Source organism: Microtus pennsylvanicus, chromosome 11 (assembly GCF_037038515.1).
Source record: "Microtus pennsylvanicus isolate mMicPen1 chromosome 11, mMicPen1.hap1, whole genome shotgun sequence".
Taxonomy (NCBI): Eukaryota; Metazoa; Chordata; class Mammalia; order Rodentia; family Cricetidae; genus Microtus; species Microtus pennsylvanicus.
Window position 1 is genome coordinate 4,922,876 of NC_134589.1, and position 16,092 is coordinate 4,938,967.

Sequence of the window (16,092 nt, forward strand, 5' to 3'; positions counted from 1 at the left end):
TTCAACCCTGGACTTTCTCGGTGATATGCAAAGGATAAATTCCTTTTACACAACTTCCATAGCCATTTGAAAGAACTATAGCTCTTACTTAAAAGTCAGTCATTATATTTTGTTGCAATCTTAAAAACCTCAAAATCCATCTTCATAGTGTTCCCTCCATCTACTGTTGTTAAAGACACTTGAGAAGACTCAGCTATCACTTTGACCTAAGCATACAGAGATCAGTTCCCTTCTGAACCCATTTTCTTTTTCAATCAACAACTCTCAGGAAGTCAGCTCCTTTCCCAGGAATAGGTCTTTGTCCATGGGAATTGCATTTATGGGGTGTCTTTGAAACTGGATCCTCTCTTACCAGAAGTCCTCTCAACTCTGCAGTATCCTTTTTTCATTCCTAGAGGCTTTGAGAATTCAGACTACTTAATTTAATTTTTAAAATTCTAATACAAATTGTAGTTGCTGGGGCAGTCTTCATTTGGATTGTATCTGCCTGGATTCTAAAGAGAATTTCGTTTTAGGTGATGACAATGACTAGAGAGATCATCTAGTTATAAGATAAATATTGAATCGCATACGCGTGCATTCTAAATAAAACTTTTTTATATGATGACAATAATAAAAGAAAGTATCTAGTTACCAAATAAATATTAGTCTATGTTCCATTCTACTGTTTCTTGAGTCTCAGGACACAGCTTCAAAACATGGTTCCGGACAGCACTAAGGTGCACCAATCATGAAAGTCATGAGAATACAAAAGAACAAGGAAACAGTCAAGAATCCTTCTATATAGAAAAAAAATTCATTTGTTTTTACTTATTGTATTGCACTTATTAATTTTGCAGTGTTATGGATAAAATTCATGCCTTATATTTGCAGGTGCTCTACCATTGAACTATTCCTGAGGCCGTCACCAATAATAGACTAGAAAACATAGATTGCTTGTTTAGGTGTGACCAGGACAAAATATACAAGGAATGCGTAAAAAGGCCATTGAGGAAGGTAAAGAAGGCTCCAAATGCAGTTAAAGACAAGCAGGTTTTCCCTTAGCAAAGGGGAAGCCTGCAGCTTTGCTTCACAGTCATGGAGAAAGTATAAATGGGGTCTTCCTGTACCTCATTGTGGCTACTTAGCTTCAAATGAAAGACAGCTGTAAAATAATATCATGTCTTTTGTTATGAAAATGACTTTAAATAATATGTAGGATGACCAAGAGTCAGATATTAATTCACTTTCACCTTTATTTTGAGAATTCATAGTGAATGTGTCCTTCATTTCTGTTTCCAATAAGAAAGAACTAGGAGCTGTGGAGCTGGATTGGAGAGAGACGAGAAACTTACCCTATTATAGAGCAAGCAAAATACACATATGAGTACTCAGATTTTGTATTTATAAATGTCCTGAGAAGATCTTGAAATACATTTTATGGAAATTGATAGTTGCCTAGAATGAGGATCATACTGAAGCTGTGTGGCTTCTAGCAAGGTACCTGCAATATATAATTTTTCTAGGCTTTGCAATCTCATAATTCATCAATATTGACCAGTCCATGGGTAAGAGACATATAATCACCATGTTTTGACTGAATATTTTCTACCACAAATATGTCATGACCTTTACCCCCTTAGGAGTGATGTTTTAATCTAGTTAGGAGCAGCCAGACCTTGGCAATGACCAACCACAGAAGAGGAGGAACAACTAGAGACCCTTTGAGCTTTAACAGCCTCATTGGTTCTGGACTCTGGAGGTATAGATACTCACAGTACTGTAGCACTGCAATTAGAAAGGTCTCAGGTTTGTCCTCTGGAAATGACTCAAATCACAGTCTTGCAAAAAGGAACTCACCTTTACAGCTCTAAGTTCCTAGAGTCGTATTTAATCTTGTGAGGTTAAAGCTGTGGGCGCCTCACTAGTTCCCCTAGGATCTTTGTTTCTCTTGAGATTTTTATAGCTCCTAATGTCCTGTGGAAACTGTCTTTCCGGGACATCATTTGCCAAAGTCTTACAAGGAAGTAGAGGAGAAAATTGAAAAGCATTTGGTGTGGAACCAGATTCCACCTTTTTAATAGTAGCTAGGACAAGTTCTACCTTGGCTTCTGGACCTTACAAGCTGATGAACGGAATAATAGACTACAGAGGCAGAATCCATAACAGTTTAAAACATGCTTTTATTTATTTATTTTTTTTGTGGTGAATGCATATTTTATTTTTTTTCCCATCATGGTCTTTTTTTTTTCTTTTCAATATTTTAGTTTTCTTTTTTTTTTAATTTATTTATTTATTAAGGATTTCTGCCTCCTCCCCGCAACCGCCTCCCATTTCCCTCCCCCTCCCCCAATCAAGTCACCCTCCCTCATCTGCTCTAAGAGCAATAAGGGTTCCCTGACCTGTGGGAAGCCCAAGGACCGCCCACCTCTATCCAGGTCTCCTAAGGTGAGCATCCAAACTGCCTAGGCTCCCCCAAAGACAGTACGTGCAGTAGGATCAAAAACCCACTGCGATTGTTCTTGAATTCTCAGTATTCCTCATTGTCCTCTATGTTCAGCTAGTCCGGATTTGTCGCATGCTTTTTCAGACCCAGGCCAGCTGGCCTTGGTGAGTTCCCGATAGAACATCCCCATTGTCTCAGTGTAATAGCCAGAACCTGGAAACAACCTAGATGCCCTTCAACGGAAGAATGGATGAAGAAAGTATGGAATATATACATATTAGAGTATTACTCAGCAGTAAAAAACAAGGACTTCTTGAATTTTGCATACAAATGGATGGAAATAGAAAACACTATCCTGAGTGTGGTAAGCCAGACCCAAAAAGAGGAACATGGGATGTACTCACTCATATTTGGTTTCTAGCCATAAATAAAGGACATTGGGCTTATAATGCATGTTCCTAGAGAAGCTAAGTAAGAAGGTGAACCCAAAGACAAACACATAGGCATCCTCATGAATATTAACCTTCATCAGGCGATGAAAGGAGACAGAGACAGAGGAGCACGGGACAGAAATCTCAAGGTCCAAATCAGGAGCAGAAGGAGACGGAGCACGAGCAAGGAACTCAGGACCGTGAGGGGTGCACCCACACACTAAAACATGCTTTTATATGTGTTAAGAAACTGGCATTTCATGAGAATTATTTGTATTTTTAAAGCAAACTCAAGATATGGATTTCAGAACACTGTAAGTAGTAATGATTAATATAATATCACATCTTACTAAACTCAATTACTTAGATTGTACTGCAATTGTTAAATGTGTAACATGTACTTTACATTTGATGTGACACTCTTTGTTCCTGTTGTCCCTTCTCCCCTATCTCCTCCCCCTCCTCCCCTCATTTCTAGCTCCTTTTCTTCCACCCTTCTTTTTATCCTTCCCTCCTTTCTGTTAGAATATAGAAATTGCACAGAGGTTAAAGTTCATCAGAAAAGAGTGCTACCTTTATTCCATACTTAGGAATGTCTTTCCATGACTTTGAATTCCTGTGGTACCTTGGCTATATGCCCTCATAAATTTTTTTCAGTAATGTCAATTCATTAAGAGAATAATTACATTTGGTTTACTTGTATTTAGTCATAAATTTGTAATATATATATATATTATATAAACATATATATATATATATATATATATATATATATATAATAATCCAATCACACAAAATGTCTTACCCATTGACATAGTAGCATAAGGTAGCATATCCTAGAACATTGACTGCTAAGCCTTCCAATGATTTCTAGCATCCACAGTAGCTGTTGTTAGAATGAAAGCAAAACTTTGAGGAAGTCACTGTAAAAGATTGCTCAACATTGCACTGTAGCTAGGAGGCTGGAGCATCTGCTGTACAGGTTTGGACTGAGGATGGTCCTACTCTCCCTAGTCTTGCAATTCTTCCTCTTTCCTGAGCTCTTCTCCAGTTCTTGGGTTTCAATTTGCTCATTACAGTGCCAATGAAAATCCTATTAGGATAATCCAGTAGAACCACTTGGTAACTTTCACTTTCCACAATTGTACTGTGGTTTGGGCTTTCGGAGCATCCAGGAACTTCCAAATAAATATCTGGTTCAAGTGCTCAGTTTAACTCCAGGAAATGTATGTGGTGCCCTCCAGACTTCCAGTCAGTGTGTCTGGCCCTGGAAAGCTTAGCATTTTCTCAAATGACTTTGCAAATAACTTCCACAGCAACCTCAGCCACATCCCAACATCTAAATGGAAGAATAGGTACTTGACTGAGTGTAACAACTCAAGGAAGAAAGTGCCTGGCACAACACAGGTTGGTCCACCTGTAGGAAAGAGGACAACTAAAGGGAAGCATAAAGCATGTTGGGCCTTATTTGCTTTCAAGGTAGTTGTAGTATTTGAAACAGTGACAGCCACTCAATAGATGGACTCTAACGCAGCTTTCTCCCTGTAGAATAGAAGAATTATCAATTTAAATTTGGGAGGAAATTTCCCCTATTAAGATAACTCTATTTAGCTCCAAGCATCAGATGCAGAAGATAGTGACTAGGAGGGGAGCAGTGATGGAGAGACCCTGAATTCCTACTGCCTCTACAATCTTCAGGTCAACTGGAGTCTCCTGTTTGGATTTGTAACATGGGAGTTTTAGCTTTGTGTTGACTCACAAGGTTATGAGGATGAAATGAGATAAGACACTGAAGGCGCTAATTGTTCTGCCCAGTCCTTGGCAAATGCTACATAGAATACAGGAGGGATTAACACTTCCAGATGGAAATTTCCTTGTTGGGTTTCTTTCTTTTCCCTTAATGGTTGTAATATTTTATATATTTTAGGAAAAAATGAAGAACACAGAAGCAAGCTTAGTTTTTATTCTCTTGTCGTGAATAAGCTTGTCACTAAAAAATTCCCATGACAAAGGAAATTTAAATTCATCACAGGAAGGTTTTTTATGAATGACCATCTAAAAGATCAAAGGATTCATGATAGGATATGTTATTGTCTTCTGTGATTGAGTAGGTTTAATGTATGAATACTCACTGCTAAAGGTAGCATAATTATTACTAAGATTACCACTGTAGAATATTCCATTCCTTAGAGAGGAGTATCCTGCTTTAGCAACCAGGCCATACTGCTTTACAGTTTATCTAATTCAGGTTGAGACCCATGTATTTATGAGTTTCATTTCTTGTTGCTGGGCTAAAATACCCTGATGAAAGAAACCTAAAGAAGGAAGTACTTACTTTGGCTTACAGTTCCAGAGGGCATGCAGTCCATCATTGCTGGGAAGGCATAGTAACAGAAGCATCAGGCCAGGCCATCATATTGCATCAGCAGTCTGAACACAGAGGGAATGAACAGGAAGTGATGCCAGGCTAAAAGACTCGAAGCCCTTCCTCACTGCAGTGACTTACTTCCTCCTGCAAGGTTCCACCTACTAAAGGCCCCACAGTCTTCCCAGACAGCACCACCACATGAGACCCAAGTTTCACACACATAAGCCTATGGGGGCATCCCTCATTCAAAGTGCAACACCCCACTCTCTTACCTCAAGGTTGTACATCATCAGTCAAGCTTAGAATAATGGGATATAAGTAGCTCAACTAACTGTACCATTCTCTTTCCATCTCCAGTTTCTGACAGCTGAGCTGAGTCAAGCCAGTACATTACAGACCAACTGTGCTGACAAATTAAATATACCCCTACATCAAAGTCCTTGCCTCTGGAATCCCAATGACACATTCCTCGATAGCTCTTCTTTTAACAAATCCTTACCTTAGAAAGTATCATAGGCTGGCCATCATGCTACACAAAAATAACCTGTTTATTTTGTGGATTGGTGTCCAAGGAAAAAATCTTTCAGATAGCATTTTATGACAACAACATAATAAGGTCAGGGCATTGGTAACTTGAGTTCACACTGTAAAAGAATATGATGTATGTTTTAAAAAGCTTATTTTCTTTCTCTGCTTAAGACTTCAGAAGGAATGTTTTGTTGTTGATGATGTTGTTCTCTGGTTTTTTTTTGAGTTAGAATAATTAGATAAAAATTAGACTTCAAACTTTAATGATCTCTGATTCCCAAGCAGCACAAATTGAGACTAATGATTCCTTGAAGTCTATGGGTCAGAAGACTGTAATGTGTTATCACAAGAAAGCAGAATAAAAACGATTTCTGAAGAGTTCTGTTTTGACTAATGGTTCAATAGAAAACATATTTCCAACTTTGGGAAAACATTGCCTCATGATATTGGTTAAGTGGCAGCAACTTTCAGTCATGCAGGCAATCTTTAAAATTAAACAAAGCATGCTCAGATGCTTAAGGCACCTTGTTTAATAAACCACATGAGCTATTTAACACCTCCTTATAAAATGGTCTTTGTTTTAGGTAGTAATGGGCATCTGTAAGCTAATACATTATACAAACACACCTTAAGAAGGTCAGCTATACTATGACGTTTCATAGCATAGGTATATTTAAGTGATATGACCAGTTTAGGAATTCTTGCTTATGATATTTTCAACTTATGACAGATTTGTCAAGATATTACCATTTCCTAAGTTGAGGAGTATCAGTACTTTATTTTGTAAATGTGTCATTAGTAAAGCAGAAAAGAGGGCTTGACACCTTTAAGGCAATCATGCCTCTCGGTGTGAAACATACACTGTTTCATTCCTTCCTTCCTTCTTCCTTTCTTTTTCCCTTCCTTCCTTCCTTTCTTTCTTTCTTTCTTTCTTTCTTTCTTTCTTTCTTTCTTTCTTTCTTTCTTTCTATTTCTTTAGGCTTTTTTATTTTATTTATTTTTATTTTATGTGCTTAGGTGTTTTGCTTGCATGAATGTCTACACATTGAGTGGATACCTGGTGCCTGCAGAGGCCAGATGAGGGCATCAGAACCCCTGCAAATGGAGTTACAGACAGTTTTAAGTCACCATTTAGAAGCTGTGAATTGAACGCAGGTCCCACTGAGGCATCCCTCCAGCTCTTGCATATTTTTTTTGTTTTTCTTTCTTTTTGATGGTATTCTTTTACTTTAATTTCAATTTCTTTCTTTATATAAATTACATTCTGACCACAGTTTCCCCTATCTCCCCTCTTCCAAGTTCCTGTCCTCCACCCATTTCTTCTTCCCTAGATCCATTCCTCCATTTTTCATCTGCCCAGAAAAAATAATCATACAGAAACTATATTAACAATTACAGTTACAATTACAACACTATTTGACTAATGGTTCAAGCATATTCCTAGTTAGTTCTTACATCTTAAATTAACCCATTTCTATTAACCTATGTATCACCACGAGGCTGTACTCTACTGGTAAAATTCTAGTGTCTTTCTTCTTTGGCAGCTACATGGAGTCTCTCTGACTCTGCCTTCTTTCTCCCAGCATTTCGTTTAGTTTTCCTGCATAGCTCTATTATGCCCTGCCATAGGCGAAAGCAGTTTCTTTATTTCTTTCTTTCTTTATTTATTTATTAAAGATTTCTGTCTCTTCCCCGCCACCACCTCCCATTTCCTTCCCCCTCCCCCAATTAAGTCCCCCCCCTCAGCCCGAAAAGCAATCAGAGTTCCCTGTCCTGTGGGAAGTCCAAGGAACCCCCACCTCCATCCATTTCTAGTAAGTTGAACATCCAAACAAGCAGTTTCTTTATTAACCAATACCCTCTGTATGCTGTGAATATGTCTTATTACCAGCAGTTTCTTTATTAACCAATGGTAATAAGACATATTCACAGCATACAGAGGGAAATCTCACATCATCATTCATTTTCAGTCTAAATAAAATGGAAAGTTTTAAATTCAACATAACAAAATTATATATAACAAAACAGGTATCAAACAAGGAATACTGGTATAATATTTAGTGTATTTGCATTTAGCAAATTAAGGAAAATGCTTTATGATCTATCCTATCTTTGTGAGCTGAAAGTTTTATATCTAATTTATCTTTTATCACAACTAAAAAAACTATAATAATAACTATCTAGTTTTTAACTCCATAAAATACCCCAGAAAAATATAATATCAACAAAGTAAACAGAAAGTGTTTTGTAATCAACTTCCTAAGTTCTAGAAATGACAGAGACATCTCATTGCCTGGACAGTCACCAAAAGTATTCAGCCTAAAGTCCCATAATATTTGGAAGACTTTTCAGTGAAGTAGGAAATTTGAAGATGTGTTCTGCCTTTTAATGGCAAAGTTCATCAGCGACTTTCCTCTGTGTCCTGCAGAATGTGCGGCAGTTTTCTCTATGAAGCAGGAACCCTGAAGGACCATCCCATCTTTTAGAAAGTTTAGCAGTAACTTTTCTGTGGGTCCCAAATGTCCAATTCATACAGCATACCATCAAGCAGTCCAGGCAAGAGCAGTTTCTTGCCCAAATGGCTAAGAAACTCCATAAGGGGCCTCTTTGATGTCCATCATCCTCTTGAAGTGATTGTAGTGGTGCTAAAAGTGGATATATCTCACTGTCAGGAAAAGTCTAAGTTCTTACAACCTTTCAAATACCATATTCTGTAGGTCTTCAAAGTGTTGAATATTATCTATCTAATTGAAATATATCTCTGTATCTCAATATATCTAGAAAACCTAATTAACATGACTACAAGTTTGACTATTATAAATGGTTATCTATTAATCTAAAATTTTTAGTTATACATTATATTTTTAAATGAGTCATATAAGCATAATAACTTAAACAGGGGTAGAAATATACATATAACAAACTTGACCTTAAATTCATATCAATAAAAGAATCAAAGTCCATACCAATATAAAGTATTCATTTCTATATCATATATTATATCCCAGTATAAAGAAAACAAACATTTATAAAAAATCATTTTAGGAATTTGGGCATTGTTTTATTCAAACTGCTTCCTCATGTTTGTTGGACAAAGTATTTTTGGGGTTCATAGAGACCTTTCAGGGTGTCTTGTTCCATCAAATCATATTAGCCTGGGAGGAATTCACAGGTTCGCATTCTCTGTGGAAACAAATCAGAACCTCTTTTCTAAAGTAACATATATCTTATATCTTGAAGTCAAGACACCTTCAAAATATATATGTTGGCTTAGCTTAGCAGCTTGTACAATGAAATGTGGCTCTGTATTTAGCTTATTCACAGTCAAAAAATTCAAAGAGAATAAAATAATATACATAATTCAGACTCTGTGCATTTTCCATTTTATGTGACTTTTTCAATCTATTACTTTTTAATACTGATTTTATTTTTTTTTTGTTTTACTTCCTTGGTCTATGACTGTCTGTACTCTTCCTTCTCTATCTTTTAAGTCCACGTATGTTTATCTAACACTGTGACCCAATCAAAGGTCTTTTTCATCTGAATATGTCTTCTTATTGTGTATCTGTAATCATTTTATGACAAGGAAAGTTTTTTTCTTTTAATGTTGACCAGCCTTGGCTAGAATTAGTGCTACAGTTTTGCATGTTGGCTCTACCAGTATAACATGACAAAGGTATGTTCACCACCTCTTCAAGCCATGCTCACTGCCCCAGCTCCAGGGATGCAGCAAGTCTATGTCACCATTAAGCAATTTGTAACATGCTGCTCACAGACCCCATTTAAGTTCTCCATAGCAGTATCTCCTAAAAGAGCCAGAGCTATTTCTGATGCCAGCATGAACCATATAGCCATCTCTGCTCGCCACCAGGAAACAGAGCCTGTCTGAAAAAAATGCAGCTACTCAAAAGCTCCAATTGATTCCCACTTTTATGGGTCTAGAAGCCCCCATCTTTTAAGCTTTTCTAGGTCTTATGTGGATCCGTGCCCAATGATGGGCACCATTTGTTAACAGAGACTGCAGTTTGGTTTCCCAGCCACCCAGACTCAAATAATCAACAGAAACTATATTAATTACAGTACTGTTTGGCCAATGGTTCATGTGTATTCCTAGCTAGCTCTTACATCTTAAATTAACCCATTTCTATTAATCTATGTATTAACATGAGGCTGTAGTCTACTGGTAAGGTTCTGGCATCTTTCTCTTTTATCAGTTACATGGTGTTTCTCTGACTATACCTTCTTTCTTCTAGTATTCAGTTTAGTTTTCCCACCAAGATCTATTCTGCCCTTCCATAGGCCAAAGCAGATTCTTTATTAACCAATAATAATAAAACATATTCACAACATACAGCAGGGAATCCCACATCAATATTAACTGAACAAGGCATAACAAATTAAAATAAAACTATGCACAAACCCTCATATCAAGGCTGTATGTGGCACCCTATTAGGAGGAAAGGCACAGGCAAAAGAGTCAGAGATACCACCCACTCCCACTGTTAGGAGTCCCACAGAACACCAAGTTATACCCCCATGAAGTATATGTGAAATACCCAGGTCAGACCCATACTGGCTCCCAAATTGCCGTTCCAGGCTCTGTGAGTCCCTATAATCTCTGCCTCATTGATTCTGTGGTCTGTGTTCTCATAATGACCTCAAGCTCTCTGGCTCCTACAATCCTTCTTTCTCTCTTCTGTGGGGTTCCCATGTTTTCATCTAGTGTTTGTCTGTGTATCTCTGCAGCTGCTCCTATCACTTGGTGGTCTGGCCGACACCTTGCTGATGACAATTGGGCTAGGTACTGGTCTATGAGTAGAGCAAAATATCATTAGGAATCGTTTTTTTGACTTTTTTTTGCCAGTCATATTCTGGGTCTCTGGGATGACTATATTCTAACTGGATATAAGCATATAGAAGAATGTAAATAGATCCATATCTATCACCCTGCACAAAATTAAAGTCAAAGTGAATCAAAGAGCTCAACATAAAACCGGATACACTGAGCACTATAGGAGAGAAAGTGGGAAATAGGCCTAAGCACATTGGCACAGGTAAAGACTTCCTGAACAGACCACAGATAATGCAGACACTAAGAACAACAATCAATAAAATGGGATCCCCTGAAACTGAAAATCTTCTGTAAGTCAAAAGATGCCATCATTTCAATTCTGGAAGGTTAACCTTGTTCTTATCCTGAATCCCCATATGCTAGTACAAAGTTCCCTGGCAATCATGTAATCATGGTTGTCAATTATTTATTTATATCTAAGGAAATTGAGCAATCATATTTTCTCAATTTTTTAAAGATGTTTACAAAACTCTTTAAAATTTTATACTTTTTAATGGTAAATCAATACCATCTGGTAAGTTTATGAACATTGAACACCCTTGTCCTTTGCTTTTTAAATTTAATTTAATCTAGCCCTGGCTACTTCCTTTGTTCCTTGTCTATCATCCTGTCTGGATCAACCCATAGCCTCTGTCATGGGTAGGAGAGAGTCTTGGTGCTTTATGAATGGAGGTCTGGGGAATATAATATACAGAATATAATACCAAGGCATTGAGCCTTTTAATATACCCTCCACTTTCTCTTACTTCATTTGATTCCATAAAAATGACAGGATTAACGCCCCATGTTTCATCTTGGCTCCGTTTCAATTTGGCATAAAGTATTTCTGAAGTGACTATTAAACCGAGGCATATTATCAACATGAAACATTTTTAGGGGTGCAGGAAGTTTTGAAAATGACCTTTGGTCCCAGTTGCCTTGGCTCATTCCTCAGGAATCAGTTTAAGCCCAGAAGAGATGTTTACAAGGCGCTCTCCAGTGTACATGCCTGTGTGCATGCCATGTAGGTTGTTTTTCTGGGCTACAGCTGAAAGAGAGGTCAAGCATGGTGTGAGTGTTCCTGTTTCATATTTACTCTGGATCCTTGCACAATCTTTTCCAAAGGATCAGCAAGATTCCTAGACAGAGAGGATTCTGAGTCGGTATGTTTCTTTTGTTTTTATGAGAATTTAAAATGAGAATTTACTTGAAGAATTTCATATACGTGCTCTGAACCAAGCTGCAAATAGCAGCCCACTACAACTTGAATTGACCAAGAAGAGGACGTTTCAAGGGCAGAGATATTCTCATAGTAAAGATAATCTCCTATGCTGTAGAATACTATAACTGAGATCTGGAGGCTGATTAAAATCTTGAGTAGACGATGGTGGATAAATTGGGAAAATCAGATTCGATAAAGCATGAGAAGAAGTGTGATTCTTTAACCCTTTTGACTACCAAACAATTCTGCACTTAGAGAAGATAAACAGTATTATCTGGGAGGAGTAAAACTATAATAATAAAATTACTTAGGTCTACACAGCACTGAAAAACTATCTGAAACCCTCTGTGAAACTTGGGGAAAGCCTTGCTTTTTTCAACACTAAAGGTCCTCTGAAACCTACAGTCAGTTATTTCATACCTCATGTTTAACACTGAAGACCACGTCCTGTGCACAGAAAATACATGTGAACATCACTTATACCTACATGAACTTGCCAAGGAGTTTAAGTCAATTGTAGATGCTGTGTGCAATTCTACGTGCTAGAAACATCAGCAAAATGAAAAAAGCCACCCATGAACTGTGTGTTTAACCAAGAAGCCCACATGGGGAGACATTAGCTGTCTACAGTACCCCATTTGGTTGTGTGAGCCAAGAGCTTTCCCACACCTGCCACGGCAATGTTTAATTGGATCGCAGGTGCCGTTCCTTCTCCTGGTTCCAATAATTTACAAGCTGCAAAGGTTTCTCCCAGTGCCCATTTCTGCCAGTCATTTCCATTTCATGTTGTGTTTATTCGTTCATTAACAATGGACATATGTAAAACTCCGATGCCCTTTCTGTTCGGTGCTGTTTTTACTATGATTACTGATAATGCTTTTTAGTGCTTGATCTTTACTGTATATTTTTAATCTCTCTCTCTCTCTTTCTCTCTCCTCTCCTCTTCTCTTCTCTCTCTCTCTCTCTCTCTCTCTCTCTCTCTCTCTCTCTCTCTCTCTCTCTTCTCTTTCTGTGTGTGTGTGTGTATGTCTCTGTGTGTAAGTAAATGCATCCATGTGTATGCACAGACAGTGGAAAGGGCATCCAGTGCCCACCTTTATTACTTTCTGCCTTAGTTCCATAACTCAGAGTCTCTCACTGGAACCTAGGCTTTACCTCTGCCCTTCCAGTGGTGGGATTAGACCTGTGGTTTTGCTTCCATGAGTTCTGGGGATTCAAACTCAGGTCTTCATGTTAGCATAAGCAATCATACTTATCCCCTGAGCCATCTTTTCAACCTCTGTTTGTAGTTTTTGTTGTGAAGCATGAGCAATTTGGTGACTACCTAGTTCTAAGTGCGCTAATGGCATGTTATAGCAGAGCCAGGGGGTAAGTCATTGTACTCCGAACACTGTGTGCACTTGTCTATTGCGTATGCATGGCGCTAAATTCTAACCTGCCAAGGATTTGAGCCCTGGAGAGGCTGTTTCCAGCATACTAGGATGTCTTTATTACCTTCCCTTGGTAACAAGAGAATCTGCTTGTGTTAGTTACCTTGTCTCCTTTTTCTGAATTGTCCTTTGGTTGTTTCCTTCCTAATCCCCATAATTTCTTTTACCTAGTATGAACCTAACCAGTTGGCAGTGTCTCATATTCTGTGATGGGTTTTCCAAAGACCAAAATGTACCATTTTTTTTCTTGCCTTTTCAAAGAGAGCCACACAGGAAGGAAAACAAGAAATTCAACTTTTAAGCTGGGCTATTCATGGCCTTTGCTAAGTTCTGGCAGAATTTCACGGTTTTTCATTACGATTCATCTCACTGATTCCCTGATGGAATGAACTGGCCTTTTCAACGAGGCCATGGGGAAGTGAAGCTGGGTCACCCAAGTCATTGAATTTTGCTCTCTGATGAGTGAAAACTGGACTACATTTCAGTATGTGTTTGGGAACCCCTGTGTACTCTTTCATTAAATTCCATTTTGTGAAATTTGAATCAAGGGGAAAGAGAAGGTGGTTAGAGGAATGTATATCTTTTGGTTCTGGGGGCCTGGAAAGAAAACTGGGTTGCCTCAAGAGTTACAAGTGCAGGGTTTATGGCATTATTTCTCACTTTCCACCAGACCCAGGCACTTCACCTGTTTAAGCAATGCTATACTTAGCTTCCCAGTTAGAGTGCACACATGCTCAAACTCTCGAAAATACATGCTTTCCACAGCCCCCACTCCATGGAGAGGTTAATTTAAATAAGAGAAACATGAAGTTTTTTTAAACCTATTCCAAATTATCTGCTAGAATAAAATTATGTCCACATCTGACTTCTAAAATTACTTGATGGATAACCAATTGCCCCTTTGTTTATAATTTATTTTAAATATTCTGTTAAAAGAATCTGTAGTCTATAGTTATTAAAATCTATAGAATAGCTATTTGTTTGGGATTAAATCAAACAATCTTTGAAGAAAATAATTAAAATCTATACCGTAGATTTAATTTTTGGAATATCATATATATATATATAATTTATGTATGTATGTATTATGTATGTATGTATATGTAATTTTAAAGAAAAAGAAAACTGATAGTGGGTTGAGACTGTCACGGAATAACACATAATGCATTTGGCATGATGCTCAAACTTTGTTAACAGAAATAAACAATCCATCAATTTGACATTTTGTTTAAAGTCTCAAATATTTGGACATTGGCTTACATGTAAATGATACAAAAATATTAAAATTAACTTAGAAACGTGGTGTTTTAGCATTTTGAGACCACAATTTTTGCAGAGATTTTAATATTTTAGTGTGACTCAGAACTATAGGCATCATTTCTTCTATTGTTTCATCAACCTACAATTTATGCAATACAAGTACTTGTATGTGTATATTTGTGAAAGAGATAGAGGGTGGAAGGAAGAAAGAGAGAGAGAGAGAGAGAGAGAGAGAGAGAGAGAGAGAGAGAGAGAGAGAGAGAACTCATGAAAATGTATTACCTTTTAGAAATGCTCATTTGCTGATTTGGCAGTCTGGTTTTGAAACACATACACCAGGGTCCTGGATATCATGAATACAAAATAAAGTTCTAAAATGGTTGTGTGCGGTACTCTAAATTTTAGATCATTTATTACTCTATGTTTTATGTAAGTCAAAGCACATAATTCAAGTACACAATGCATTGTTTTTTAAGCTGAAAGACAGGGAAACAACTGGTCATTATTAATACACAAAATCCATCAGTCTGTTTGGAGAACTGTAATGGAGAAATAAGGAAACTATCTTAAAATAGCTCTAAACAAACAAATCTACAAATAAATGAACAGATTCTGAGCTTGTGAAATTTCAGAGGAAATTCCTTCATTTGAGCCTGGCTAGACATCTATGGATCTATGACTTTTATGGTGGGATACTGATGACCTACAGAGATGGCAATGAGAATAACTGCCCTCTCTCTCTCTCTCTCTCTCTCTCTCTCTCTCTCTCTCTCTCTCTCTCTCTCTCTCTCACACACACACACACACACACACACACACTATATATATATATAGTGTGTGTATAAATATATAGATGCTATATATGTATATATGAACAATTGCAAGTGCCTTTTAAGATTGCAGGACCCTGGCTGAAGTTGTGACTCAGTTGGTAAAGTGTGCACTGTGCAAACATGAAGACCTGTGTTTGGATACCCTGCATTCATATGAAAAATTCTAGCATGGCCATGTATATCTGTAACTCCAACACTTTTTGTTGACATGTTAATTCCTGGTGTTTCCTGGATACAAAAAGATAAGCTTTAGGTTCAGTGGGAGACCATATTTAAAAAAAAATTAACATGGAGGATGATTGAAAAAGACACATAGAGTCAATCTTTGGCTTCCACATGTACACGGTCTAGACAAGCTCACTCTTTCCCCCTGCATATACATAAGAATGGAGCACATGAACACACGCACACACACACACACACACACTCACTTACACATATATATTTCATATGCACACCAAAACATAGACAGCTCACACACATCAAATATATTATAGGACTACATAGGTGAGACTACAAAAAAAAATCAATGTTATATTGACTGTTTACCTAATCGAGTCCTGTGATCTGCACAAAGTATTACACTCAAGGGCCTGAATTGGTTCAACACTAGAAAAATCTACTGAATCACTAGTTCCTTTACTGCCTTTCTTCCTTCCTTTCTTCCTTCCTTCCTTCCTTCCTTCCTTCCTTCCTTCCTTCCTTCCTGTTTCTTTCAATCTAACTATCTATCATCTATCTATCTACCTATCATATATATATAT